Source organism: Lactuca virosa, chromosome 1 (assembly GCF_052849685.1).
Source record: "Lactuca virosa cultivar CGN04683 chromosome 1, Lactuca_virosa_CGN04683_v6, whole genome shotgun sequence".
In the NCBI taxonomy this organism is placed as follows: domain Eukaryota; kingdom Viridiplantae; phylum Streptophyta; class Magnoliopsida; order Asterales; family Asteraceae; genus Lactuca; species Lactuca virosa.
In genome coordinates, this window is record NC_136426.1 from 256,714,346 (window position 1) to 256,734,183 (window position 19,838).

Here is a 19,838-nt window from a genome sequence, read left to right on the forward strand (position 1 = left end):
ACAACAAGAAACAAAAAAAAACCGCACGTAAAATCTAAAAAAACGCAAACGGGCAACGAAAAAGGGGGATGCAACACGAGGACTTCCCAGGGGGTCACCCATCCTAGTAGTACTCTCGCCCAAGCAAGCTTAACTGCGGAGTTCTGATGGGATCCGGTGCATTAGTGCTGGTATGATCGCACCCGAAATATTATCCATGCTTATTGCTTTTATGTCTTAAAAGACGCAGAACCTCCTTTGTTTTCGTACGCGAGGCGTGGGACCCACGTGACCGATCGGGTCCGTTCCAAAAATACGAAAACCATCAACCATGAAGCGGAGGCCACCCGAGCATAGAAACAGCAAGAAACAAAAAAAAACGCACGTAAAAAATTAAAAAAAACGCAAACGGGCAACGAAAAAGAGGGGTGCAACACGAGGACTTCCCAGGGGGTCACACATCCTAGTACTACTCTCGCCCAAGCACGCTTAACTGCGAAGTTCTGATGGGATCCGGTGCATTAGTGCTGGTATGATCGCACCCGAAATATTATCAATGCTTATTGCTTTTATGTATTAAAAGACGCAGAACCTCCTTTGTTTTCGTACGTGAGGCGTGGCACCCATGTGACCGATCGGGTCCGTTCCAAAAATACGAAAACCATCAACAATGAAGCGGAGGCCACCCGAGCATAGAAACATCAAGAAACAAAAAAAAATCGCACGCAAAATATAAAAAAAGCAAACGGGCAAGGAAAAAGGGGGGGTGCAACACGAGGACTTCCCAGGGGGTCACCCATCCTAGTACTACTCTCGCCCAAGCATGCTTAACTGCGGAGTTCTGATGAGATCCGGTGCATTAGTGCTGGTATGATCGCACCGGAAATATTATCCATGCTTGTTGCGTTTATGTCTTAAAAGACGCAGAACCTCCTTTGTTTTCGTACGCGAGGCGTGGGACCCACGTGACCGATCGGGTCCGTTCCAAAAATACGAAAACCATCAACCATGAAGCGGAGGCCACCCGAGCATAGAAACAACAAGAAACAAAAAAAACCGCACGTAAAATCTAAAAAAACGCAAACGGGCAATGAAAAAGGGGGGGGGGGGTGCAACACGAGGACTTCCCAGGGGTCACCCATCCTAGTACTACTCTCGCCCAAGTACGCTTAATTGCGAAGTTCTGATTGGATCCAATGCATTAGTCCTGGTATGATCGCACCGGAAATATTATCCATGCTTATTGCTTTTATGTCTTAAAAGACGCAGAACCTCCTTTGTTTTCGTACGCGAGGCGTGGGACCCAGGTGACCGATCGGGTCCGTTCCAAAAATACGAAAACCATCAACCATGAAGCGGAGGCCACCCGAACATAGAAACAACAAGAAACAAAAAAAAACCGCACGTAAAATCTAAAAAAACGCAAACGGGCAACGAAAAAGGGGGATGCAACACGAGGACTTCCCAGGGGGTCACCCATCCTAGTAGTACTCTCGCCCAAGCAAGCTTAACTGCGGAGTTCTGATGGGATCCGGTGCATTAGTGCTGGTATGATCGCACCCGAAATATTATCCATGCTTATTGCTTTTATGTCTTAAAAGACGCAGAACCTCCTTTGTTTTCGTACGCGAGGCGTGGGACCCACGTGACCAATCGGGTCCGTTCCAAAAATACGAAAACCATCAACCATGAAGCGGAGGCCACCCGAGCATAGAAACAGCAAGAAACAAAAAAAAACGCACGTAAAAAATTAAAAAAAACGCAAACGGGCAACGAAAAAGAGGGGTGCAACACGAGGACTTCCCAGGGGGTCACCCATCCTAGTACTACTCTCGCCCAAGCACGCTTAACTGCGAAGTTCTGATGGGATCCGGTGCATTAGTGCTGGTATGATCGCACCCGAAATATTATCCATGCTTATTGCTTTTATGTATTAAAAGACGCAGAACCTCCTTTGTTTTCGTACGTGAGGCGTGGCACCCATGTGACCGATCGGGTCCGTTCCAAAAATACGAAAACCATCAACCATGAAGCGGAGGCCACCCGAGCATAGAAATAGCAAGAAACAAAAAAAAATCGCACGCAAAATATAAAAAAAGCAAACGGGCAAGGAAAAAGGGGGTGCAACACGAGGACTTCCCAGGGGGTCACCCATCCTAGTACTACTCTCGCCCAAGCATACTTAACTGCGGAGTTCTGATGGGATCCGGTGCATTAGTGCTGCTATGATCGCACCGGAAATATTATCCATGCTTGTTGCCTTTATGTCTTAAAAGACGCAGAACCTCCTTTGTTTTCGTACGCGAGGCGTGGGACCCACGTGACCGATCGGGTCCGTTCCAAAAATACGAAAACCATCAACCATGAAGCGGAGGCCACCCGAGCATAGAAACAGCAAGAAACAAAAAAAACCGCACGTAAAATCTAAAAAAACGCAAACGGGCAACGAAAAGGGGGGGGGGGGTGCAACACGAGGACTTCCCAGGGGTCACCCATCCTAGTACTACTCTCGCCCAAGTACGCTTAATTGCGGAGTTCTGATTGGATCCAGTGCATTAGTCCTGGTATGATCGCACCGGAAATATTATCCATGCTTATTGCTTTTATGTCTTAAAAGACGCAGAACCTCCTTTGTTTTCGTACGCGAGGCGTGGGACCCACGTGACCGATCGGGTCCGTTCCAAAAATACGAAAACCATCAACCATGAAGCGGAGGCCACCCGAACATAGAAACAGCAAGAAACAAAAAAAAAACCGCACGTAAAATCTAAAAAAACGCAAACGGGCAACGAAAAAGGGGGGTGCAACACGAGGACTTCCCAGGGGGTCACCCATCCTAGTACTACTCTTGCCCAAGCAAGCTTAACTGCGGAGTTCTGATGGGATCCGGTGCATTAGTGCTGGTATGATCGCACCCGAAATATTATCCATGCTTATTGCTTTTATGTCTTAAAAGACGCAGAACCTCCTTTGTTTTCGTACGCGAGGCGTGGGACCCACGTGACCGATCGGGTCCGTTCCAAAAATACGAAAACCATCAACCATGAAGCGGAGGCCACCCGAACATAGAAACAGCAAGAAAAAAAAAAAAACCGCACGTAAAATCTAAAAAAACGCAAACGGGCAACGAAAAAGGGGGGGTGCAACACGAGGACTTCCCAGGGGGTAACCCATCCTAATACTACTCTCGCCCAAGCACGCTTAACTGCGAAGTTCTGATGGGATCCGGTGCATTAGTGCTGGTATGATCGCACCCGAAATATTATCCATGCTTATTGCTTTTATGTATTAAAAGACGCAGAACCTCCTTTGTTTTCGTACGTGAGGCGTGGCACCCATGTGACCGATCGGGTCCGTTCCAAAAATACGAAAACCATCAACAATGAAGCGGAGGCCACCCGAGCATAGAAACAGCAAGAAACAAAAAAAAATCGCACGCAAAATATAAAAAAAGCAAACGGGCAAGGAAAAAGGGGGGGTGCAACACGAGGACTTCCCAGGGGGTCACCCATCCTAGTACTACTCTCGCCCAAGCATGCTTAACTGCGGAGTTCTGATGGGATCCGGTGCATTAGTGCTGGTATGATCGCACCGGAAATATTATCCATGCTTGTTGCGTTTATGTCTTAAAAGACGCAGAACCTCCTTTGTTTTCGTACGCGAGGCGTGGGACCCACGTGACCGATCGGGTCCGTTCCAAAAATACGAAAACCATCAACCATGAAGCGGAGGCCACCCGAGCATAGAAACAACAAGAAACAAAAAAAACCGCACGTAAAATCTAAAAAAACGCAAACGGGCAATGAAAAAGGGGGGGGGGGTGCAACACGAGGACTTCCCAGGGGTCACCCATCCTAGTACTACTCTCGCCCAAGAACGCTTAATTGCGAAGTTCTGATTGGATCCAATGCATTAGTCCTGGTATGATCGCACCGGAAATATTATCCATGCTTATTGCTTTTATGTCTTAAAAGACGCAGAACCTCCTTTGTTTTTGTACGCGAGGCGTGGGACCCAGGTGACCGATCGGGTCCGTTCCAAAAATACGAAAACCATCAACCATGAAGCGGAGGCCACCCGAACATAGAAACAGCAAGAAACAAAAAAAAACCGCACGTAAAATCTAAAAAAACGCAAACGGGCAACGAAAAAGGGGGATGCAACACGAGGACTTCCCAGGGGGTCACCCATCCTAGTAGTACTCTCGCCCAAGCAAGCTTAACTGCGGAGTTCTGATGGGATCCGGTGCATTAGTGCTGGTATGATCGCACCCGAAATATTATCCATGCTTATTGCTTTTATGTCTTAAAAGACGCAGAACCTCCTTTGTTTTCGTACGCGAGGCGTGGGACCCACGTGACCGATCGGGTCCGTTCCAAAAATACGAAAACCATCAACCATGAAGCGGAGGCCACCCGAGCATAGAAACAGCAAGAAACAAAAAAAAAACGCACGTAAAAAATTAAAAAAAACGCAAAGGGGCAACGAAAAAGAGGGGTGCAACACGAGGACTTATCAGGGGGTCACCCATCCTAGTACTACTCTCGCCCAAGCACGCTTAACTGCGAAGTTCTGATGGGATCCGGTGCATTAGTGCTGGTATGATCGCACCCGAAATATTATCCATGCTTATTGCTTTTATGTATTAAAAGACGCAGAACCTCCTTTGTTTTCGTACGTGAGGCGTGGCACCCATGTGACCGATCGGGTCCGTTCCAAAAATACGAAAACCATCAACAATGAAGCGGAGGCCACCCGAGCATAGAAACAGCAAGAAACAAAAAAAAATCGCACGCAAAATATAAAAAAAGCAAACGGGCAAGGAAAAAGGGGGGGTGCAACACGAGGACTTCCCAGGGGGTCACCCATCCTAGTACTACTCTCGCCCAAGCATGCTTAACTGCGGAGTTCTGATGGGATCCGGTGCATTAGTGCTGGTATGATCGCACCGGAAATATTATCCATGCTTGTTGCGTTTATGTCTTAAAAGACGCAGAACCTCCTTTGTTTTCGTACGCGAGGCGTGGGACCCACGTGACCGATCGGGTCCGTTCCAAAAATACGAAAACCATCAACCATGAAGCGGAGGCCACCCGAGCATAGAAACAACAAGAAACAAAAAAAACCGCACGTAAAATCTAAAAAAACGCAAACGGGCAATGAAAAAGGGGGGGGGGGGGTGCAACACGAGGACTTCCCAGGGGTCACCCATCCTAGTACTACTCTCGCCCAAGTACGCTTAATTGCGAAGTTCTGATTGGATCCAATGCATTAGTCCTGGTATGATCGCACCGGAAATATTATCCATGCTTATTGCTTTTATGTCTTAAAAGACGCAGAACCTCCTTTGTTTTCGTACGCGAGGCGTGGGACCCAGGTGACCGATCGGGTCCGTTCCAAAAATACGAAAACCATCAACCATGAAGCGGAGGCCACCCGAACATAGAAACAACAAGAAACAAAAAAAAACCGCACGTAAAATCTAAAAAAACGCAAACGGGCAACGAAAAAGGGGGATGCAACACGAGGACTTCCCAGGGGGTCACCCATCCTAGTAGTACTCTCGCCCAAGCAAGCTTAACTGCGGAGTTCTGATGGGATCCGGTGCATTAGTGCTGGTATGATCGCACCCGAAATATTATCCATGCTTATTGCTTTTATGTCTTAAAAGACGCAGAACCTCCTTTGTTTTCGTACGCGAGGCGTGGGACCCACGTGACCGATCGGGTCCGTTCCAAAAATACGAAAACCATCAACCATGAAGCGGAGGCCACCCGAGCATAGAAACAGCAAGAAACAAAAAAAACGCACGTAAAAAATTAAAAAAAACGCAAACGGGCAACGAAAAAGAGGGGTGCAACACGAGGACTTCCCAGGGGGTCACCCATCCTAGTACTACTCTCGCCCAAGCACGCTTAACTGCGAAGTTCTGATGGGATCTGGTGCATTAGTGCTGGTATGATCGCACCCGAAATATTATCCATGCTTATTGCTTTTATGTATTAAAAGACGCAGAACCTCCTTTGTTTTCGTACGTGAGGCGTGGCACCCATGTGACCGATCGGGTCCGTTCCAAAAATACGAAAACCATCAACAATGAAGCGGAGGCCACCCGAGCATAGAAACAGCAAGAAACAAAAAAAAATCGCACGCAAAATATAAAAAAAGCAAACGGGCAAGGAAAAAGGGGGGGTGCAACACGAGGACTTCCCAGGGGGTCACCCATCCTAGTACTACTCTCGCCCAAGCATGCTTAACTGCGGAGTTCTGATGGGATCCGGTGCATTAGTGCTGGTATGATCGCACCGGAAATATTATCCATGCTTGTTGCGTTTATGTCTTAAAAGACGCAGAACCTCCTTTGTTTTCGTACGCGAGGCGTGGGACCCACGTGACCGATCGGGTCCGTTCCAAAAATACGAAAACCATCAACCATGAAGCGGAGGCCACCCGAGCATAGAAACAACAAGAAACAAAAAAAACCGCACGTTAAATCTAAAAAAACGCAAACGGGCAATGAAAAAGGGGGGGGTGCAACACGAGGACTTCCCAGGGGTCACCCATCCTAGTACTACTCTCGCCCAAGTACGCTTAATTGCGAAGTTCTGATTGGATCCAATGCATTAGTCCTGGTATGATCGCACCGGAAATATTATCCATGCTTATTGCTTTTATGTCTTAAAAGACGCAGAACCTCCTTTGTTTTCGTACGCGAGGCGTGGGACCCAGGTGACCGATCGGGTCCGTTCCAAAAATACGAAAACCATCAACCATGAAGCGGAGGCCACCCGAACATAGAAACAACAAGAAACAAAAAAAAACCGCACGTAAAATCTAAAAAAACGCAAACGGGCAACGAAAAAGGGGGATGCAACACGAGGACTTCCCAGGGGGTCACCCATCCTAGTAGTACTCTCGCCCAAGCAAGCTTAACTGCGGAGTTCTGATGGGATCCGGTGCATTAGTGCTGGTATGATCGCACCCGAAATATTATCCATGCTTATTGCTTTTATGTCTTAAAAGACGCAGAACCTCCTTTGTTTTCGTACGCGAGGCGTGGGACCCACGTGACCGATCGGGTCCGTTCCAAAAATACGAAAACCATCAACCATGAAGCGGAGGCCACCCGAGCATAGAAACAGCAAGAAACAAAAAAAAACGCACGTAAAAAATTAAAAAAAACGCAAACGGGCAACGAAAAAGAGGGGTGCAACACGAGGACTTCCCAGGGGGTCACCCATCCTAGTACTACTCTCGCCCAAGCACGCTTAACTGCGAAGTTCTGATGGGATCCGGTGCATTAGTGCTGGTATGATCGCACCCGAAATATTATCCATGCTTATTGCTTTTATGTATTAAAAGACGCAGAACCTCCTTTGTTTTCGTACGTGAGGCGTGGCACCCATGTGACCGATCGGGTCCGTTCCAAAAATACGAAAACCATCAACCATGAAGCGAAGGCCACCCGAGCATAGAAATAGCAAGAAACAAAAAAAAATCGCACGCAAAATATAAAAAAAGCAAACGGGCAAGGAAAAAGGGGGTGCAACACGAGGACTTCCCAGGGGGTCACCCATCCTAGTACTACTCTCGCCCAAGCATACTTAACTGCGGAGTTCTGATGGGATCCGGTGCATTAGTGCTGCTATGATCGCACCGGAAATATTATCCATGCTTGTTGCCTTTATGTCTTAAAAGACGCAGAACCTCCTTTGTTTTCGTACGCGAGGCGTGGGACCCACGTGACCGATCGGGTCCGTTCCAAAAATACGAAAACCATCAACCATGAAGCGGAGGCCACCCGAGCATAGAAACAACAAGAAACAAAAAAAACCGCACGGAAAATCTAAAAAAACGCAAACAGGCAACGAAAAAAGGGGGTGCAACACGAGGACTTCCCAGGGGGTCACCCATCCTAGTACTACTCTCGCCCAAGCACGCTTAACTGCGGAGTTCTGATGGGATCCGCTGCATTAATGCTGGTATGATCGCACCCGAAATATTATCCATGCTTATTGCTTTTATGTCTTAAAAGACGCAGAACCTCCTTTGTTTTCGTACGTGAGGCGTGGCACCCATGTGACCGATCGGGTCCGTTCCAAAAATACGAAAACCATCAACCATTAAGCGGAGGCCACCCGAGCATAGAAACAGCAAGAAACAAAAAAAAAACGCACGTAAAATCTAAAAAAAGCAAACGGGCAACGAAAAAGGGTGGTGGGGTGCAACACGAGGACTTCCCAGGGGTCACCCATCCTAGTACTACTCTCGCCCAAGCACGCTTAACTGCGGAGTTCTGATGGGATCCGGTGCATTAGTGCTCGTATTATCGCACCCGAAATATTATCCATGCTTATTGCTTTTATGTCTTAAAAGACGCAGAACCTCCTTTGTTTTCGTACGCGAGGCGTAGGACCCACGTGACCGATCGGGTCCGTTCCAAAAATACGAAAACCATCAACCATGAAGCGGAGGCCACCCGAGCATAGAAACAGCAAGAAACAAAAAAAACCGCACGTAAAATCTAAAAAAACGCAAACGGGCAACGAAAAATGGGGGTGCAACACGAGGACTTCCCAGGGGGTCACCCATCCTAGTACTACTCTTGCCCAAGCAAGCTTAACTGCGGAGTTCTGATGGGATCCGGTGCATTAGTGCTGGTATGATCGCACCCGAAATATTATCCATGCTTATTGCTTTTATGTCTTAAAAGACGCAGAACCTCCTTTGTTTTCGTACGCGAGGCGTGGGACCCACGTGACCGATCGGGTCCGTTCCAAAAATACGAAAACCATCAACCATGAAGCGGAGGCCACCCGAACATAGAAACAGCAAGAAACAAAAAAAAACCGCACGTAAAATCTAAAAAAACGCAAACGGGCAACGAAAAATGGGGGTGCAACACGAGGACTTCCCAGGGGGTCACCCATCCTAGTACTACTCTTGCCCAAGCAAGCTTAACTGCGGAGTTCTGATGGGATCCGGTGCATTAGTGCTGGTATGATCGCACCCGAAATATTATCCATGCTTATTGCTTTTATGTCTTAAAAGACGCAGAACCTCCTTTGTTTTCGTACGCGAGGCGTGGGACCCACGTGACCGATCGGGTCCGTTCCAAAAATACGAAAACCATCAACCATGAAGCGGAGGCCACCCGAACATAGAAACAGCAAGAAACAAAAAAAAACCGCACGTAAAATCTAAAAAAACGCAAACGGGCAACGAAAAAGGGGGGGTGCAACACGAGGACTTCCCAGGGGGTAACCCATCCTAATACTACTCTCGCCCAAGCACGCTTAACTGCGAAGTTCTGATGGGATCCGGTGCATTAGTGCTGGTATGATCGCACCCGAAATATTATCCATGCTTATTGCTTTTATGTATTAAAAGACGCAGAACCTCCTTTGTTTTCGTACGTGAGGCGTGGCACCCATGTGACCGATCGGGTCCGTTCCAAAAATACGAAAACCATCAACCATGAAGCGGAGGCCACCCGAGCATAGAAAGAGCAAGAAACAAAAAAAAATCGCACGCAAAATATAAAAAAAGCAAACGGGCAAGGAAAAAGGGGGGGTGCAACACGAGGACTTCCCAGGGGGTCACCCATCCTAGTACTACTCTCGCCCAAGCATGCTTAACTGCGGAGTTCTGATGGGATCCGGTGCATTAGTGCTGGTATGATCGCACCGGAAATATTATCCATGCTTGTTGCCTTTATGTCTTAAAAGACGCAGAACCTCCTTTGTTTTCGTACGCGAGGCGTGGGACCCACGTGACCGATCGGGTCCGTTCCAAAAATACGAAAACCATCAACCATGAAGCGGAGGCCACCTGAGCATAGAAACAACAAGAAACAAAAAAAACCGCACGTAAAATCTAAAAAAACGCAAACAGGTTGATGGTTCATCCTAGTACTACTCTCGCCCAAGCACGCACCCCCCCCTTTTCGTTGCCCGTTTGCGTTTTTTTAGATTTTACGTGCGGTTTTTTTTTGTTTCTTGTTGTTTCTATGCTCGGGTGGCCTCCGCTTCATGGTTGATGGTTTTCGTATTTTTGGAACGGACCCGATCGGTCACGTGCGTCCCACGCCTCGCGTACGAAAACAAAGGAGGTTCTGCGTCTTTTAAGACATAAAAGCAATAAGCATGGATAATATTTCGGGTGCGATACTACCAGCACTAATGCACCGGATCCCATCAGAACTCCGCAGTTAAGCGTGCTTGGGCGAGAGTAGTACTAGGATGGGTGACCCCTGGGAAGTCCTCCTTTGTTTTCGTACGTGAGGCGTGGCACCCATGTGACCAATCGGGTCCGTTCCAAAAATACGAAAACCATCAACCATGAAGCGGAGGCCACCCGAGCATAGAAACAGCAAGAAACAAAAAAAAAACGCACGTAAAATCTAAAAAAAGCAAACGGGCAACGAAAAAGGGTGGTGGGGTGCAACACGAGGACTTCCCAGGGGTCACCCATCCTAGTACTACTCTCGCCCAAGCACGCTTAACTGCGGAGTTCTGATGGGATCCGGTGCATTAGTGCTGGTATTATCGCACCCGAAATATTATCCATGCTTATTGCTTTTATGTCTTAAAAGACGCAGAACCTCCTTTGTTTTCGTACGCGAGGCGTGGGACCCACGTTACCGATCGGGTCCTTTCCAAAAATACGAAAACCATCAACCATGAAGCGGAGGCCACCCGAGCATAGAAACAGCAAGAAACAAAAAAAAACCGCACGTAAAATCTAAAAAAACGCAAACGGGCAACGAAAAGGGGGGGGGGGGTGCAACACGAGGACTTCCCAGGGGTCACCCATCCTAGTACTACTCTCGCCCAAGTACGCTTAATTGCGGAGTTCTGATTGGATCCAGTGCATTAGTCCTGGTATGATCGCACCGGAAATATTATCCATGCTTATTGCTTTTATGTCTTAAAAGACGCAGAACCTCCTTTGTTTTCCTACGCGAGGCGTGGGACCCACGTGACCGATCGGGTCCGTTCCAAAAATACGAAAACCATCAACCATGAAGCGGAGGCCACCCGAACATAGAAACAGCAAGAAACAAAAAAAAACCGCACGTAAAATCTAAAAAAACGCAAACGGGCAACGAAAAAGGGGGGTGCAACACGAGGACTTCCCAGGGGGTCACCCATCCTAGTACTACTCTCGCCCAAGCAAGCTTAACTGCGGAGTTCTGCTGGGATCCGGTGCATTAGTGCTGGTATTATCGCACCCGAAATATTATCCATGCTTATTGCTTTTATGTCTTAAAAGACGCAGAACCTCCTTTGTTTTCGTACGCGAGGCGTGGGACCCACGTGACAGATCGGGTCCGTTCCAAAAATACGAAAACCATCAACCATGAAGCGGAGGCCACCCGAGCATAGAAACAGCAAGAAACAAAAAAAAACCGCACGTAAAATCTAAAAAAACGCAAACGGGCAACGAAAAAGAGGGGTGCAACACGAGGACTTCCCAGGGGGTCACCTATCCTAGTACTATTCTCGCCCAAGCACGCTTAACTGCGGAGTTCTGATGGGATCCGGTGCATTAGTGCTCGTATGATCGCACCGGAAATATTATCCATGCTTATTGCTTTTATGTCTTAAAAGACGCAGAACCTCCTTTGTTTTCGTACGCGAGGCGTGGGACCCACGTGACCGATCGGGTCCGTTCCAAAAATACGAAAATCATCAACAATGAAGCGGAGGCCACCCGAGCATAGAAACAACAAGAAACAAAAAAAAAACCGCACGTAAAAAATTAAAAAAAACGCAAACGGGCAACGAAAAAGAGGGGTGCAACACGAGGACTTCCCAGGGAGTAACCCATCCTAGTACTACTCTCGCCCAAGCACGCTTAACTGCGAAGTTCTGATGGGATCCGGTGCATTAGTGCTGGTATGATCGCACCCGAAATATTATCCATGCTTATTGCTTTTATGTATTAAAAGACGCAGAACCTCCTTTGTTTTCGTACGTGAGGCGTGGCACCCATGTGACCGATCGGGTCCGTTCCAAAAATACGAAAACCATCAACCATGAAGCGGAGGCCACCCGAGCATAGAAAGAGCAAGAAACAAAAAAAAATCGCACGCAAAATATAAAAAAAGCAAACGGGCAAGGAAAAAGGGGGGGGGTGCAACACGAGGACTTCCCAGGGGGTCACCCATCCTAGTACTACTCTCGCCCAAGCATGCTTAACTGCGGAGTTCTGATGGGATCCGGTGCATTAGTGCTGGTATGATCGCACCGGAAATATTATCCATGCTTGTTGCCTTTATGTCTTAAAAGACGCAGAACCTCCTTTGTTTTCGTACGCGAGGCGTGGGACCCACGTGACCGATCGGGTCCGTTCCAAAAATACGAAAACCATCAACCATGAAGCGGAGGCCACCCGAGCATAGAAACAACAAGAAACAAACAAAAACCGCACGTAAAACCTAAAAAAACGCAAACGGGCAATGAAAAGGGGGGGGGGTGCAACACGAGGACTTCCCAGGGGTCACCCATCCTAGTACTACTCTCGCCCAAGCACGCTTAACTGCGGAGTTCTGAGGGGATCCGGTGCATTAGTGCCGGTATGATCGCACCCGAAATATTATCCATGCTTATTGCTTTTATGTCTTAAAAGACGCAGAACCTCCTTTGTTTTCGTACGCGAGGCGTGGGACCCACGTGACCGATCGGGTCCGTTCCAAAAATACGAAAACCATCAACCATGAAGCGGAGGCCACCCGAGCATAGAAACAGCAACAAACAAAAAAAAACCGCACGTAAAATCTAAAAAAACGCAAACGGGCAACGAAAAGGGGGGGGGGGGTGCAACACAAGGACTTCCCAGGGGTCACCCATCCTAGTACTACTCTCGCCCAAGTACGCTTAATTGCGGAGTTCTGATTGGATCCAGTGCATTAGTCCTGGTATGATCGCACCGGAAATATTATCCATGCTTATTGCTTTTATGTCTTAAAAGACGCAGAACCACCTTTGTTTTCGTACGCGAGGCGTGGGACCCACGTGACCGATCGGGTCCATTCCAAAAATACGAAAACCATCAACCATGAAGCGGAGGCCACCCGAACATAGAAACAACAAGAAACAAAAAAAAACCGCACGTAAAATCTAAAAAAACGCAAACGGGCAACGAAAAAGGGGGGTGCAACACGAGGACTTCCCAGGGGGTCACCCATCCTAGTAGTACTCTCGCCCAAGCAAGCTTAACTGTGGAGTTCTGATGGGATCCGGTGCATTAGTGCTGGTATGATCGCACCCGAAATATTATCCATGCTTATTGCTTTTATGTCTTAAAAGACGCAGAACCTCCTTTGTTTTCGTACGCGAGGCGTGGGACCCACGTGACCGATCGGGTCCGTTCCAAAAATACGAAAACCATCAACCATGAAGCGGAGGCCACCCGAGCATAGAAACAGCAAGAAACAAAAAAAAACCGCACGTAAAAAATTTAAAAAAACGCAAACGGGCAACGAAAAAGTGGGGTGCAACACGAGTACTTCCCAGGGGGTCACCCATCCTAGTACTACTCTCGCCCAAGCACGCTTAACTGCGGAGTTCTGATGGGATCCGGTGCATTAGTGCTGGTATGATCGCACCCGAAATATTATCCACGCTTATTGCTTTTATGTATTAAAAGACGCAGAACCTCCTTTGTTTTCGTACGTGAGGCGTGGCACCCATGTGACCGATCGGGTCCGTTCCAAAAATACGAAAACCATCAACAATGAAGCGGAGGCCACCCGAGCATAGAAACAGCAAGAAACAAAAAAAAATCGCACGCAAAATATAAAAAAAGCAAACGGGCAAGGAAAAAGGGGGGGTGCAACACGAGGACTTCCCAGGGGGTCACCCATCCTAGTACTACTCTCGCCCAAGCATGCTTAACTGCGGAGTTCTGATGGGATCCGGTGCATTAGTGCTGGTATGATCGCACCGGAAATATTATCCATGCTTGTTGCGTTTATGTCTTAAAAGACGCAGAACCTCCTTTGTTTTCGTACGCGAGGCGTGGGACCCACGTGACCGATCGGGTCCGTTCCAAAAATACGAAAACCATCAACCATGAAGCGGAGGCCACCCGAGCATAGAAACAACAAGAAACAAAAAAAACCGCACGTAAAATCTAAAAAAACGCAAACGGGCAATGAAAAAGGGGGGGGGGGGGTGCAACACGAGGACTTCCCAGGGGTCACCCATCCTAGTACTACTCTCGCCCAAGTACGCTTAATTGCGAAGTTCTGATTGGATCCAATGCATTAGTCCTGGTATGATCGCACCGGAAATATTATCCATGCTTATTGCTTTTATGTCTTAAAAGACGCAGAACCTCCTTTGTTTTCGTACGCGAGGCGTGGGACCCAGGTGACCGATCGGGTCCGTTCCAAAAATACGAAAACCATCAACCATGAAGCGGAGGCCACCCGAACATAGAAACAGCAAGAAACAAAAAAAAACCGCACGTAAAATCTAAAAAAACGCAAACGGGCAACGAAAAAGGGGGATGCAACACGAGGACTTCCCAGGGGGTCACCCATCCTAGTAGTACTCTCGCCCAAGCAAGCTTAACTGCGGAGTTCTGATGGGATCCGGTGCATTAGTGCTGGTATGATCGCACCCGAAATATTATCCATGCTTATTGCTTTTATGTCTTAAAAGACGCAGAACCTCCTTTGTTTTCGTACGCGAGGCGTGGGACCCACGTGACCGATCGGGTCCGTTCCAAAAATACGAAAACCATCAACCATGAAGCGGAGGCCACCCGAGCATAGAAACAGCAAGAAACAAAAAAAAAAACGCACGTAAAAAATTAAAAAAAACGCAAACGGGCAACGAAAAAGAGGGGTGCAACACGAGGACTTCCCAGGGGGTCACCCATCCTAGTACTACTCTCGCCCAAGCACGCTTAACTGCGAAGTTCTGATGGGATCCGGTGCATTAGTGCTGGTATGATCGCACCCGAAATATTATCCATGCTTATTGCTTTTATGTATTAAAAGACGCAGAACCTCCTTTGTTTTCGTACGTGAGGCGTGGCACCCATGTGACCGATCGGGTCCGTTCCAAAAATACGAAAACCATCAACAATGAAGCGGAGGCCACCCGAGCATAGAAACAGCAAGAAACAAAAAAAAATCGCACGCAAAATATAAAAAAAGCAAACGGGCAAGGAAAAAGGGGGGGTGCAACACGAGGACTTCCCAGGGGGTCACCCATCCTAGTACTACTCTCGCCCAAGCATGCTTAACTGCGGAGTTCTGATGGGATCCGGTGCATTAGTGCTGGTATGATCGCACCGGAAATATTATCCATGCTTGTTGCGTTTATGTCTTAAAAGACGCAGAACCTCCTTTGTTTTCGTACGCGAGGCGTGGGACCCACGTGACCGATCGGGTCCGTTCCAAAAATACGAAAACCATCAACCATGAAGCGGAGGCCACCCGAGCATAGAAACAACAAGAAACAAAAAAAACCGCATGTAAAATCTAAAAAAACGCAAACGGGCAATGAAAAAGGGGGGGGGGTGCAACACGAGGACTTCCCAGGGGTCACCCATCCTAGTACTACTCTCGCCCAAGTACGCTTAATTGCGAAGTTCTGATTGGATCCAATGCATTAGTCCTGGTATGATCGCACCGGAAATATTATCCATGCTTATTGCTTTTATGTCTTAAAAGACGCAGAACCTCCTTTGTTTTCGTACGCGAGGCGTGGGACCCAGGTGACCGATCGGGTCCGTTCCAAAAATACGAAAACCATCAACCATGAAGCGGAGGCCACCCGAACATAGAAACAACAAGAAACAAAAAAAAACCGCACGTAAAATCTAAAAAAACGCAAACGGGCAACGAAAAAGGGGGATGCAACACGAGGACTTCCCAGGGGGTCACCCATCCTAGTAGTACTCTCGCCCAAGCAAGCTTAACTGCGGAGTTCTGATGGGATCCGGTGCATTAGTGCTGGTATGATCGCACCCGAAATATTATCCATGCTTATTGCTTTTATGTCTTAAAAGACGCAGAACCTCCTTTGTTTTCGTACGCGAGGCGTGGGACCCACGTGACCGATCGGGTCCGTTCCAAAAATACGAAAACCATCAACCATGAAGCGGAGGCCACCCGAGCATAGAAACAGCAAGAAACAAAAAAAAAACGCACGTAAAAAATTAAAAAAAACGCAAACGGGCAACGAAAAAGAGGGGTGCAACACGAGGACTTCCCAGGGGGTCACCCATCCTAGTACTACTCTCGCCCAAGCACGCTTAACTGCGAAGTTCTGATGGGATCCGGTGCATTAGTGCTGGTATGATCGCACCCGAAATATTATCAATGCTTATTGCTTTTATGTATTAAAAGACGCAGAACCTCCTTTGTTTTCGTACGTGAGGCGTGGCACCCATGTGACCGATCGGGTCCGTTCCAAAAATACGAAAACCATCAACAATGAAGCGGAGGCCACCCGAGCATAGAAACAGCAAGAAACAAAAAAAAACCGCACGCAAAATATAAAAAAAGCAAACGGGCAAGGAAAAAGGGGGGGTGCAACACGAGGACTTCCCAGGGGGTCACCCATCCTAGTACTACTCTCGCCCAAGCATGCTTAACTGCGGAGTTCTGATGGGATCCGGTGCATTAGTGCTGGTATGATCGCACCGGAAATATTATCCATGCTTGTTGCGTTTATGTCTTAAAAGACGCAGAACCTCCTTTGTTTTCGTACGCGAGGCGTGGGACCCACGTGACCGATCGGGTCCGTTCCAAAAATACGAAAACCATCAACCATGAAGCGGAGGCCACCCGAGCATAGAAACAACAAGAAACAAAAAAAACCGCACGTAAAATCTAAAAAAACGCAAACGGGCAATGAAAAAGGGGGGGGGGGTGCAACACGAGGACTTCCCAGGGGTCACCCATCCTAGTACTACTCTCGCCCAAGTACGCTTAATTGCGAAGTTCTGATTGGATCCAATGCATTAGTCCTGGTATGATCGCACCGGAAATATTATCCATGCTTATTGCTTTTATGTCTTAAAAGACGCAGAACCTCCTTTGTTTTCGTACGCGAGGCGTGGGACCCAGGTGACCGATCGGGTCCGTTCCAAAAATACGAAAACCATCAACCATGAAGCGGAGGCCACCCGAACATAGAAACAACAAGAAACAAAAAAAAACCGCACGTAAAATCTAAAAAAACGCAAACGGGCAACGAAAAAGGGGGATGCAACACGAGGACTTCCCAGGGGGTCACCCATCCTAGTAGTACTCTCGCCCAAGCAAGCTTAACTGCGGAGTTCTGATGGGATCCGGTGCATTAGTGCTGGTATGATCGCACCCGAAATATTATCCATGCTTATTGCTTTTATGTCTTAAAAGACGCAGAACCTCCTTTGTTTTCGTACGCGAGGCGTGGGACCCACGTGACCGATCGGGTCCGTTCCAAAAATACGAAAACCATCAACCATGAAGCGGAGGCCACCCGAGCATAGAAACAGCAAGAAACAAAAAAAAACGCACGTAAAAAATTAAAAAAAACGCAAACGGGCAACGAAAAAGAGGGGTGCAACACGAGGACTTCCCAGGGGGTCACCCATCCTAGTACTACTCTCGCCCAAGCACGCTTAACTGCGAAGTTCTGATGGGATCCGGTGCATTAGTGCTGGTATGATCGCACCCGAAATATTATCCATGCTTATTGCTTTTATGTATTAAAAGACGCAGAACCTCCTTTGTTTTCGTACGTGAGGCGTGGCACCCATGTGACCGATCGGGTCCGTTCCAAAAATACGAAAACCATCAACCATGAAGCGGAGGCCACCCGAGCATAGAAATAGCAAGAAACAAAAAAAAATCGCACGCAAAATATAAAAAAAGCAAACGGGCAAGGAAAAAGGGGGTGCAACACGAGGACTTCCCAGGGGGTCACCCATCCTAGTACTACTCTCGCCCAAGCATACTTAACTGCGGAGTTCTGATGGGATCCGGTGCATTAGTGCTGCTATGATCGCACCGGAAATATTATCCATGCTTGTTGCCTTTATGTCTTAAAAGACGCAGAACCTCCTTTGTTTTCGTACGCGAGGCGTGGGACCCACGTGACCGATCGGGTCCGTTCCAAAAATACGAAAACCATCAACCATGAAGCGGAGGCCACCCGAGCATAGAAACAACAAGAAACAAAAAAAACCGCACGGAAAATCTAAAAAAACGCAAACAGGCAACGAAAAAAGGGGGTGCAACACGAGGACTTCCCAGGGGGTCACCCATCCTAGTACTACTCTCGCCCAAGCATGCTTAACTGCGGAGTTCTGATGGGATCCGGTGCATTAGTGCTGGTATGATCGCACCGGAAATATTATCCATGCTTGTTGCGTTTATGTCTTAAAAGACGCAGAACCTCCTTTGTTTTCGTACGCGAGGCGTGGGACCCACGTGACCGATCGGGTCCGTTCCAAAAATACGAAAACCATCAACCATGAAGCGGAGGCCACCCGAGCATAGAAACAACAAGAAACAAAAAAAACCGCACGTAAAATCTAAAAAAACGCAAACGGGCAATGAAAAAGGGGGGGGGGTGCAACACGAGGACTTCCCAGGGGTCACCCATCCTAGTACTACTCTCGCCCAAGTACGCTTAATTGCGAAGTTCTGATTGGATCCAATGCATTAGTCCTGGTATGATCGCACCGGAAATATTATCCATGCTTATTGCTTTTATGTCTTAAAAGACGCAGAACCTCCTTTGTTTTCGTACGCGAGGCGTGGGACCCAGGTGACCGATCGGGTCCGTTCCAAAAATACGAAAACCATCAACCATGAAGCGGAGGCCACCCGAACATAGAAACAGCAAGAAACAAAAAAAAACCGCACGTAAAATCTAAAAAAACGCAAACGGGCAACGAAAAAGGGGGATGCAACACGAGGACTTCCCAGGGGGTCACCCATCCTAGTAGTACTCTCGCCCAAGCAAGCTTAACTGTGGAGTTCTGATGGGATCCGGTGCATTAGTGCTGGTATGATCGCACCCGAAATATTATCCATGCTTATTGCTTTTATGTCTTAAAAGACGCAGAACCTCCTTTGTTTTCGTACGCGAGGCGTGGGACCCACGTGACCGATCGGGTCCGTTCCAAAAATACGAAAACCATCAACCATGAAGCGGAGGCCACCCGAGCATAGAAACAGCAAGAAACAAAAAAAAAACGCACGTAAAAAATTAAAAAAAACGCAAACGGGCAACGAAAAAGAGGGGTGCAACACGAGGACTTCCCAGGGGGTCACCCATCCTAGTACTACTCTCGCCCAAGCACGCTTAACTGCGAAGTTCTGATGGGATCCGGTGCATTAGTGCTGGTATGATCGCACCCGAAATATTATCCATGCTTATTGCTTTTATGTATTAAAAGACGCAGAACCTCCTTTGTTTTCGTACGTGAGGCGTGGCACCCATGTGACCGATCGGGTCCGTTCCAAAAATACGAAAACCATCAACAATGAAGCGGAGGCCACCCGAGCATAGAAACAGCAAGAAACAAAAAAAAATCGCACGCAAAATATAAAAAAAGCAAACGGGCAAGGAAAAAGGGGGGGTGCAACACGAGGACTTCCCAGGGGGTCACCCATCCTAGTACTACTCTCGCCCAAGCATGCTTAACTGCGGAGTTCTGATGGGATCCGGTGCATTAGTGCTGGTATGATCGCACCGGAAATATTATCCATGCTTGTTGCGTTTATGTCTTAAAAGACGCAGAACCTCCTTTGTTTTCGTACGCGAGGCGTGGGACCCACGTGACCGATCGGGTCCGTTCCAAAAATACGAAAACCATCAACCATGAAGCGGAGGCCACCC

The 19,838-nt window shown here is 47.9% G+C and overlaps 49 non-coding genes and 9 pseudogenes across 49 annotated transcripts; 1 reads left to right on the top strand and 57 right to left on the bottom strand.

The window, feature by feature from the left end:
• Nucleotides 1-65: 65 nt before the first annotated feature.
• LOC145148223 (5S ribosomal RNA) lies at nucleotides 66-184 on the bottom strand. The gene has a single exon (XR_013729117.1). It is a non-coding gene; the product is annotated as a 5S ribosomal RNA (ribosomal RNA).
• A 220-nt stretch (nucleotides 185-404) lies between these two features.
• LOC145147612 (5S ribosomal RNA) lies at nucleotides 405-523 on the bottom strand. Its single transcript, XR_013728510.1, has one exon. It is a non-coding gene; the product is annotated as a 5S ribosomal RNA (ribosomal RNA).
• A 219-nt stretch (nucleotides 524-742) lies between these two features.
• On the bottom strand, nucleotides 743-861 carry LOC145147744 (5S ribosomal RNA). The gene has a single exon (XR_013728637.1). It is a non-coding gene; the product is annotated as a 5S ribosomal RNA (ribosomal RNA).
• A 224-nt stretch (nucleotides 862-1,085) lies between these two features.
• Nucleotides 1,086-1,203, bottom strand: LOC145151350 (5S ribosomal RNA; annotated as a pseudogene).
• Nucleotides 1,204-1,422: 219 nt separating this feature from the next.
• On the bottom strand, nucleotides 1,423-1,541 carry LOC145148224 (5S ribosomal RNA). Its single transcript, XR_013729118.1, has one exon. It is a non-coding gene; the product is annotated as a 5S ribosomal RNA (ribosomal RNA).
• Nucleotides 1,542-1,761: 220 nt separating this feature from the next.
• On the bottom strand, nucleotides 1,762-1,880 carry LOC145155995 (5S ribosomal RNA). Its single transcript, XR_013736422.1, has one exon. It is a non-coding gene; the product is annotated as a 5S ribosomal RNA (ribosomal RNA).
• Nucleotides 1,881-2,097: 217 nt separating this feature from the next.
• On the bottom strand, nucleotides 2,098-2,216 carry LOC145149838 (5S ribosomal RNA). Its single transcript, XR_013730680.1, has one exon. It is a non-coding gene; the product is annotated as a 5S ribosomal RNA (ribosomal RNA).
• A 223-nt stretch (nucleotides 2,217-2,439) lies between these two features.
• On the bottom strand, nucleotides 2,440-2,557 carry LOC145151187 (5S ribosomal RNA). The gene has a single exon (XR_013731955.1). It is a non-coding gene; the product is annotated as a 5S ribosomal RNA (ribosomal RNA).
• A 220-nt stretch (nucleotides 2,558-2,777) lies between these two features.
• Nucleotides 2,778-2,896, bottom strand: LOC145146761 (5S ribosomal RNA). The gene has a single exon (XR_013727689.1). It is a non-coding gene; the product is annotated as a 5S ribosomal RNA (ribosomal RNA).
• Nucleotides 2,897-3,116: 220 nt separating this feature from the next.
• Nucleotides 3,117-3,235, bottom strand: LOC145147208 (5S ribosomal RNA). Its single transcript, XR_013728118.1, has one exon. It is a non-coding gene; the product is annotated as a 5S ribosomal RNA (ribosomal RNA).
• Nucleotides 3,236-3,454: 219 nt separating this feature from the next.
• Nucleotides 3,455-3,573, bottom strand: LOC145146369 (5S ribosomal RNA). Its single transcript, XR_013727316.1, has one exon. It is a non-coding gene; the product is annotated as a 5S ribosomal RNA (ribosomal RNA).
• A 223-nt stretch (nucleotides 3,574-3,796) lies between these two features.
• LOC145151326 (5S ribosomal RNA) lies at nucleotides 3,797-3,914 on the bottom strand (annotated as a pseudogene).
• Nucleotides 3,915-4,133: 219 nt separating this feature from the next.
• On the bottom strand, nucleotides 4,134-4,252 carry LOC145148225 (5S ribosomal RNA). The gene has a single exon (XR_013729120.1). It is a non-coding gene; the product is annotated as a 5S ribosomal RNA (ribosomal RNA).
• Nucleotides 4,253-4,473: 221 nt separating this feature from the next.
• Nucleotides 4,474-4,592, bottom strand: LOC145147933 (5S ribosomal RNA). The gene has a single exon (XR_013728833.1). It is a non-coding gene; the product is annotated as a 5S ribosomal RNA (ribosomal RNA).
• A 219-nt stretch (nucleotides 4,593-4,811) lies between these two features.
• Nucleotides 4,812-4,930, bottom strand: LOC145146371 (5S ribosomal RNA). Its single transcript, XR_013727317.1, has one exon. It is a non-coding gene; the product is annotated as a 5S ribosomal RNA (ribosomal RNA).
• Nucleotides 4,931-5,155: 225 nt separating this feature from the next.
• Nucleotides 5,156-5,273, bottom strand: LOC145151351 (5S ribosomal RNA; annotated as a pseudogene).
• Nucleotides 5,274-5,492: 219 nt separating this feature from the next.
• Nucleotides 5,493-5,611, bottom strand: LOC145148226 (5S ribosomal RNA). The gene has a single exon (XR_013729121.1). It is a non-coding gene; the product is annotated as a 5S ribosomal RNA (ribosomal RNA).
• Nucleotides 5,612-5,830: 219 nt separating this feature from the next.
• LOC145145377 (5S ribosomal RNA) lies at nucleotides 5,831-5,949 on the bottom strand. Its single transcript, XR_013726352.1, has one exon. It is a non-coding gene; the product is annotated as a 5S ribosomal RNA (ribosomal RNA).
• Nucleotides 5,950-6,168: 219 nt separating this feature from the next.
• LOC145146372 (5S ribosomal RNA) lies at nucleotides 6,169-6,287 on the bottom strand. The gene has a single exon (XR_013727318.1). It is a non-coding gene; the product is annotated as a 5S ribosomal RNA (ribosomal RNA).
• Nucleotides 6,288-6,507: 220 nt separating this feature from the next.
• On the bottom strand, nucleotides 6,508-6,625 carry LOC145151353 (5S ribosomal RNA; annotated as a pseudogene).
• A 219-nt stretch (nucleotides 6,626-6,844) lies between these two features.
• On the bottom strand, nucleotides 6,845-6,963 carry LOC145148227 (5S ribosomal RNA). Its single transcript, XR_013729122.1, has one exon. It is a non-coding gene; the product is annotated as a 5S ribosomal RNA (ribosomal RNA).
• A 220-nt stretch (nucleotides 6,964-7,183) lies between these two features.
• On the bottom strand, nucleotides 7,184-7,302 carry LOC145155996 (5S ribosomal RNA). The gene has a single exon (XR_013736423.1). It is a non-coding gene; the product is annotated as a 5S ribosomal RNA (ribosomal RNA).
• Nucleotides 7,303-7,519: 217 nt separating this feature from the next.
• LOC145149840 (5S ribosomal RNA) lies at nucleotides 7,520-7,638 on the bottom strand. The gene has a single exon (XR_013730682.1). It is a non-coding gene; the product is annotated as a 5S ribosomal RNA (ribosomal RNA).
• A 218-nt stretch (nucleotides 7,639-7,856) lies between these two features.
• Nucleotides 7,857-7,975, bottom strand: LOC145145209 (5S ribosomal RNA). Its single transcript, XR_013726195.1, has one exon. It is a non-coding gene; the product is annotated as a 5S ribosomal RNA (ribosomal RNA).
• A 223-nt stretch (nucleotides 7,976-8,198) lies between these two features.
• LOC145149085 (5S ribosomal RNA) lies at nucleotides 8,199-8,316 on the bottom strand. Its single transcript, XR_013729946.1, has one exon. It is a non-coding gene; the product is annotated as a 5S ribosomal RNA (ribosomal RNA).
• Nucleotides 8,317-8,534: 218 nt separating this feature from the next.
• LOC145146762 (5S ribosomal RNA) lies at nucleotides 8,535-8,653 on the bottom strand. Its single transcript, XR_013727690.1, has one exon. It is a non-coding gene; the product is annotated as a 5S ribosomal RNA (ribosomal RNA).
• A 219-nt stretch (nucleotides 8,654-8,872) lies between these two features.
• On the bottom strand, nucleotides 8,873-8,991 carry LOC145146763 (5S ribosomal RNA). The gene has a single exon (XR_013727691.1). It is a non-coding gene; the product is annotated as a 5S ribosomal RNA (ribosomal RNA).
• Nucleotides 8,992-9,211: 220 nt separating this feature from the next.
• Nucleotides 9,212-9,330, bottom strand: LOC145147209 (5S ribosomal RNA). Its single transcript, XR_013728119.1, has one exon. It is a non-coding gene; the product is annotated as a 5S ribosomal RNA (ribosomal RNA).
• Nucleotides 9,331-9,549: 219 nt separating this feature from the next.
• On the bottom strand, nucleotides 9,550-9,668 carry LOC145146374 (5S ribosomal RNA). Its single transcript, XR_013727320.1, has one exon. It is a non-coding gene; the product is annotated as a 5S ribosomal RNA (ribosomal RNA).
• A 470-nt stretch (nucleotides 9,669-10,138) lies between these two features.
• Nucleotides 10,139-10,261, top strand: LOC145151414 (5S ribosomal RNA; annotated as a pseudogene).
• Nucleotides 10,262-10,416: 155 nt separating this feature from the next.
• Nucleotides 10,417-10,534, bottom strand: LOC145146072 (5S ribosomal RNA). The gene has a single exon (XR_013727024.1). It is a non-coding gene; the product is annotated as a 5S ribosomal RNA (ribosomal RNA).
• Nucleotides 10,535-10,758: 224 nt separating this feature from the next.
• On the bottom strand, nucleotides 10,759-10,876 carry LOC145151188 (5S ribosomal RNA). Its single transcript, XR_013731956.1, has one exon. It is a non-coding gene; the product is annotated as a 5S ribosomal RNA (ribosomal RNA).
• Nucleotides 10,877-11,095: 219 nt separating this feature from the next.
• Nucleotides 11,096-11,214, bottom strand: LOC145148749 (5S ribosomal RNA). The gene has a single exon (XR_013729619.1). It is a non-coding gene; the product is annotated as a 5S ribosomal RNA (ribosomal RNA).
• A 219-nt stretch (nucleotides 11,215-11,433) lies between these two features.
• Nucleotides 11,434-11,552, bottom strand: LOC145149792 (5S ribosomal RNA). The gene has a single exon (XR_013730638.1). It is a non-coding gene; the product is annotated as a 5S ribosomal RNA (ribosomal RNA).
• Nucleotides 11,553-11,774: 222 nt separating this feature from the next.
• LOC145147128 (5S ribosomal RNA) lies at nucleotides 11,775-11,893 on the bottom strand. Its single transcript, XR_013728041.1, has one exon. It is a non-coding gene; the product is annotated as a 5S ribosomal RNA (ribosomal RNA).
• Nucleotides 11,894-12,114: 221 nt separating this feature from the next.
• Nucleotides 12,115-12,233, bottom strand: LOC145146375 (5S ribosomal RNA). Its single transcript, XR_013727321.1, has one exon. It is a non-coding gene; the product is annotated as a 5S ribosomal RNA (ribosomal RNA).
• Nucleotides 12,234-12,455: 222 nt separating this feature from the next.
• On the bottom strand, nucleotides 12,456-12,573 carry LOC145147231 (5S ribosomal RNA). The gene has a single exon (XR_013728140.1). It is a non-coding gene; the product is annotated as a 5S ribosomal RNA (ribosomal RNA).
• A 224-nt stretch (nucleotides 12,574-12,797) lies between these two features.
• LOC145151256 (5S ribosomal RNA) lies at nucleotides 12,798-12,915 on the bottom strand. Its single transcript, XR_013732016.1, has one exon. It is a non-coding gene; the product is annotated as a 5S ribosomal RNA (ribosomal RNA).
• A 219-nt stretch (nucleotides 12,916-13,134) lies between these two features.
• On the bottom strand, nucleotides 13,135-13,253 carry LOC145148946 (5S ribosomal RNA). Its single transcript, XR_013729808.1, has one exon. It is a non-coding gene; the product is annotated as a 5S ribosomal RNA (ribosomal RNA).
• Nucleotides 13,254-13,474: 221 nt separating this feature from the next.
• LOC145154182 (5S ribosomal RNA) lies at nucleotides 13,475-13,593 on the bottom strand. The gene has a single exon (XR_013734667.1). It is a non-coding gene; the product is annotated as a 5S ribosomal RNA (ribosomal RNA).
• Nucleotides 13,594-13,812: 219 nt separating this feature from the next.
• Nucleotides 13,813-13,931, bottom strand: LOC145146376 (5S ribosomal RNA). The gene has a single exon (XR_013727322.1). It is a non-coding gene; the product is annotated as a 5S ribosomal RNA (ribosomal RNA).
• Nucleotides 13,932-14,156: 225 nt separating this feature from the next.
• On the bottom strand, nucleotides 14,157-14,274 carry LOC145151354 (5S ribosomal RNA; annotated as a pseudogene).
• A 219-nt stretch (nucleotides 14,275-14,493) lies between these two features.
• LOC145148229 (5S ribosomal RNA) lies at nucleotides 14,494-14,612 on the bottom strand. Its single transcript, XR_013729124.1, has one exon. It is a non-coding gene; the product is annotated as a 5S ribosomal RNA (ribosomal RNA).
• A 222-nt stretch (nucleotides 14,613-14,834) lies between these two features.
• On the bottom strand, nucleotides 14,835-14,953 carry LOC145155997 (5S ribosomal RNA). Its single transcript, XR_013736424.1, has one exon. It is a non-coding gene; the product is annotated as a 5S ribosomal RNA (ribosomal RNA).
• Nucleotides 14,954-15,172: 219 nt separating this feature from the next.
• On the bottom strand, nucleotides 15,173-15,291 carry LOC145146377 (5S ribosomal RNA). Its single transcript, XR_013727323.1, has one exon. It is a non-coding gene; the product is annotated as a 5S ribosomal RNA (ribosomal RNA).
• Nucleotides 15,292-15,513: 222 nt separating this feature from the next.
• On the bottom strand, nucleotides 15,514-15,631 carry LOC145151355 (5S ribosomal RNA; annotated as a pseudogene).
• Nucleotides 15,632-15,850: 219 nt separating this feature from the next.
• On the bottom strand, nucleotides 15,851-15,969 carry LOC145148231 (5S ribosomal RNA). Its single transcript, XR_013729125.1, has one exon. It is a non-coding gene; the product is annotated as a 5S ribosomal RNA (ribosomal RNA).
• A 221-nt stretch (nucleotides 15,970-16,190) lies between these two features.
• LOC145155998 (5S ribosomal RNA) lies at nucleotides 16,191-16,309 on the bottom strand. The gene has a single exon (XR_013736425.1). It is a non-coding gene; the product is annotated as a 5S ribosomal RNA (ribosomal RNA).
• Nucleotides 16,310-16,528: 219 nt separating this feature from the next.
• LOC145146378 (5S ribosomal RNA) lies at nucleotides 16,529-16,647 on the bottom strand. The gene has a single exon (XR_013727324.1). It is a non-coding gene; the product is annotated as a 5S ribosomal RNA (ribosomal RNA).
• A 223-nt stretch (nucleotides 16,648-16,870) lies between these two features.
• Nucleotides 16,871-16,988, bottom strand: LOC145151356 (5S ribosomal RNA; annotated as a pseudogene).
• A 219-nt stretch (nucleotides 16,989-17,207) lies between these two features.
• LOC145148232 (5S ribosomal RNA) lies at nucleotides 17,208-17,326 on the bottom strand. The gene has a single exon (XR_013729126.1). It is a non-coding gene; the product is annotated as a 5S ribosomal RNA (ribosomal RNA).
• Nucleotides 17,327-17,546: 220 nt separating this feature from the next.
• LOC145155999 (5S ribosomal RNA) lies at nucleotides 17,547-17,665 on the bottom strand. The gene has a single exon (XR_013736426.1). It is a non-coding gene; the product is annotated as a 5S ribosomal RNA (ribosomal RNA).
• Nucleotides 17,666-17,882: 217 nt separating this feature from the next.
• LOC145149841 (5S ribosomal RNA) lies at nucleotides 17,883-18,001 on the bottom strand. Its single transcript, XR_013730683.1, has one exon. It is a non-coding gene; the product is annotated as a 5S ribosomal RNA (ribosomal RNA).
• Nucleotides 18,002-18,219: 218 nt separating this feature from the next.
• Nucleotides 18,220-18,338, bottom strand: LOC145146379 (5S ribosomal RNA). The gene has a single exon (XR_013727325.1). It is a non-coding gene; the product is annotated as a 5S ribosomal RNA (ribosomal RNA).
• A 222-nt stretch (nucleotides 18,339-18,560) lies between these two features.
• On the bottom strand, nucleotides 18,561-18,678 carry LOC145151357 (5S ribosomal RNA; annotated as a pseudogene).
• A 219-nt stretch (nucleotides 18,679-18,897) lies between these two features.
• On the bottom strand, nucleotides 18,898-19,016 carry LOC145149455 (5S ribosomal RNA). The gene has a single exon (XR_013730316.1). It is a non-coding gene; the product is annotated as a 5S ribosomal RNA (ribosomal RNA).
• Nucleotides 19,017-19,237: 221 nt separating this feature from the next.
• LOC145156000 (5S ribosomal RNA) lies at nucleotides 19,238-19,356 on the bottom strand. Its single transcript, XR_013736427.1, has one exon. It is a non-coding gene; the product is annotated as a 5S ribosomal RNA (ribosomal RNA).
• Nucleotides 19,357-19,575: 219 nt separating this feature from the next.
• Nucleotides 19,576-19,694, bottom strand: LOC145146380 (5S ribosomal RNA). Its single transcript, XR_013727326.1, has one exon. It is a non-coding gene; the product is annotated as a 5S ribosomal RNA (ribosomal RNA).
• Nucleotides 19,695-19,838: the final 144 nt, after the last annotated feature.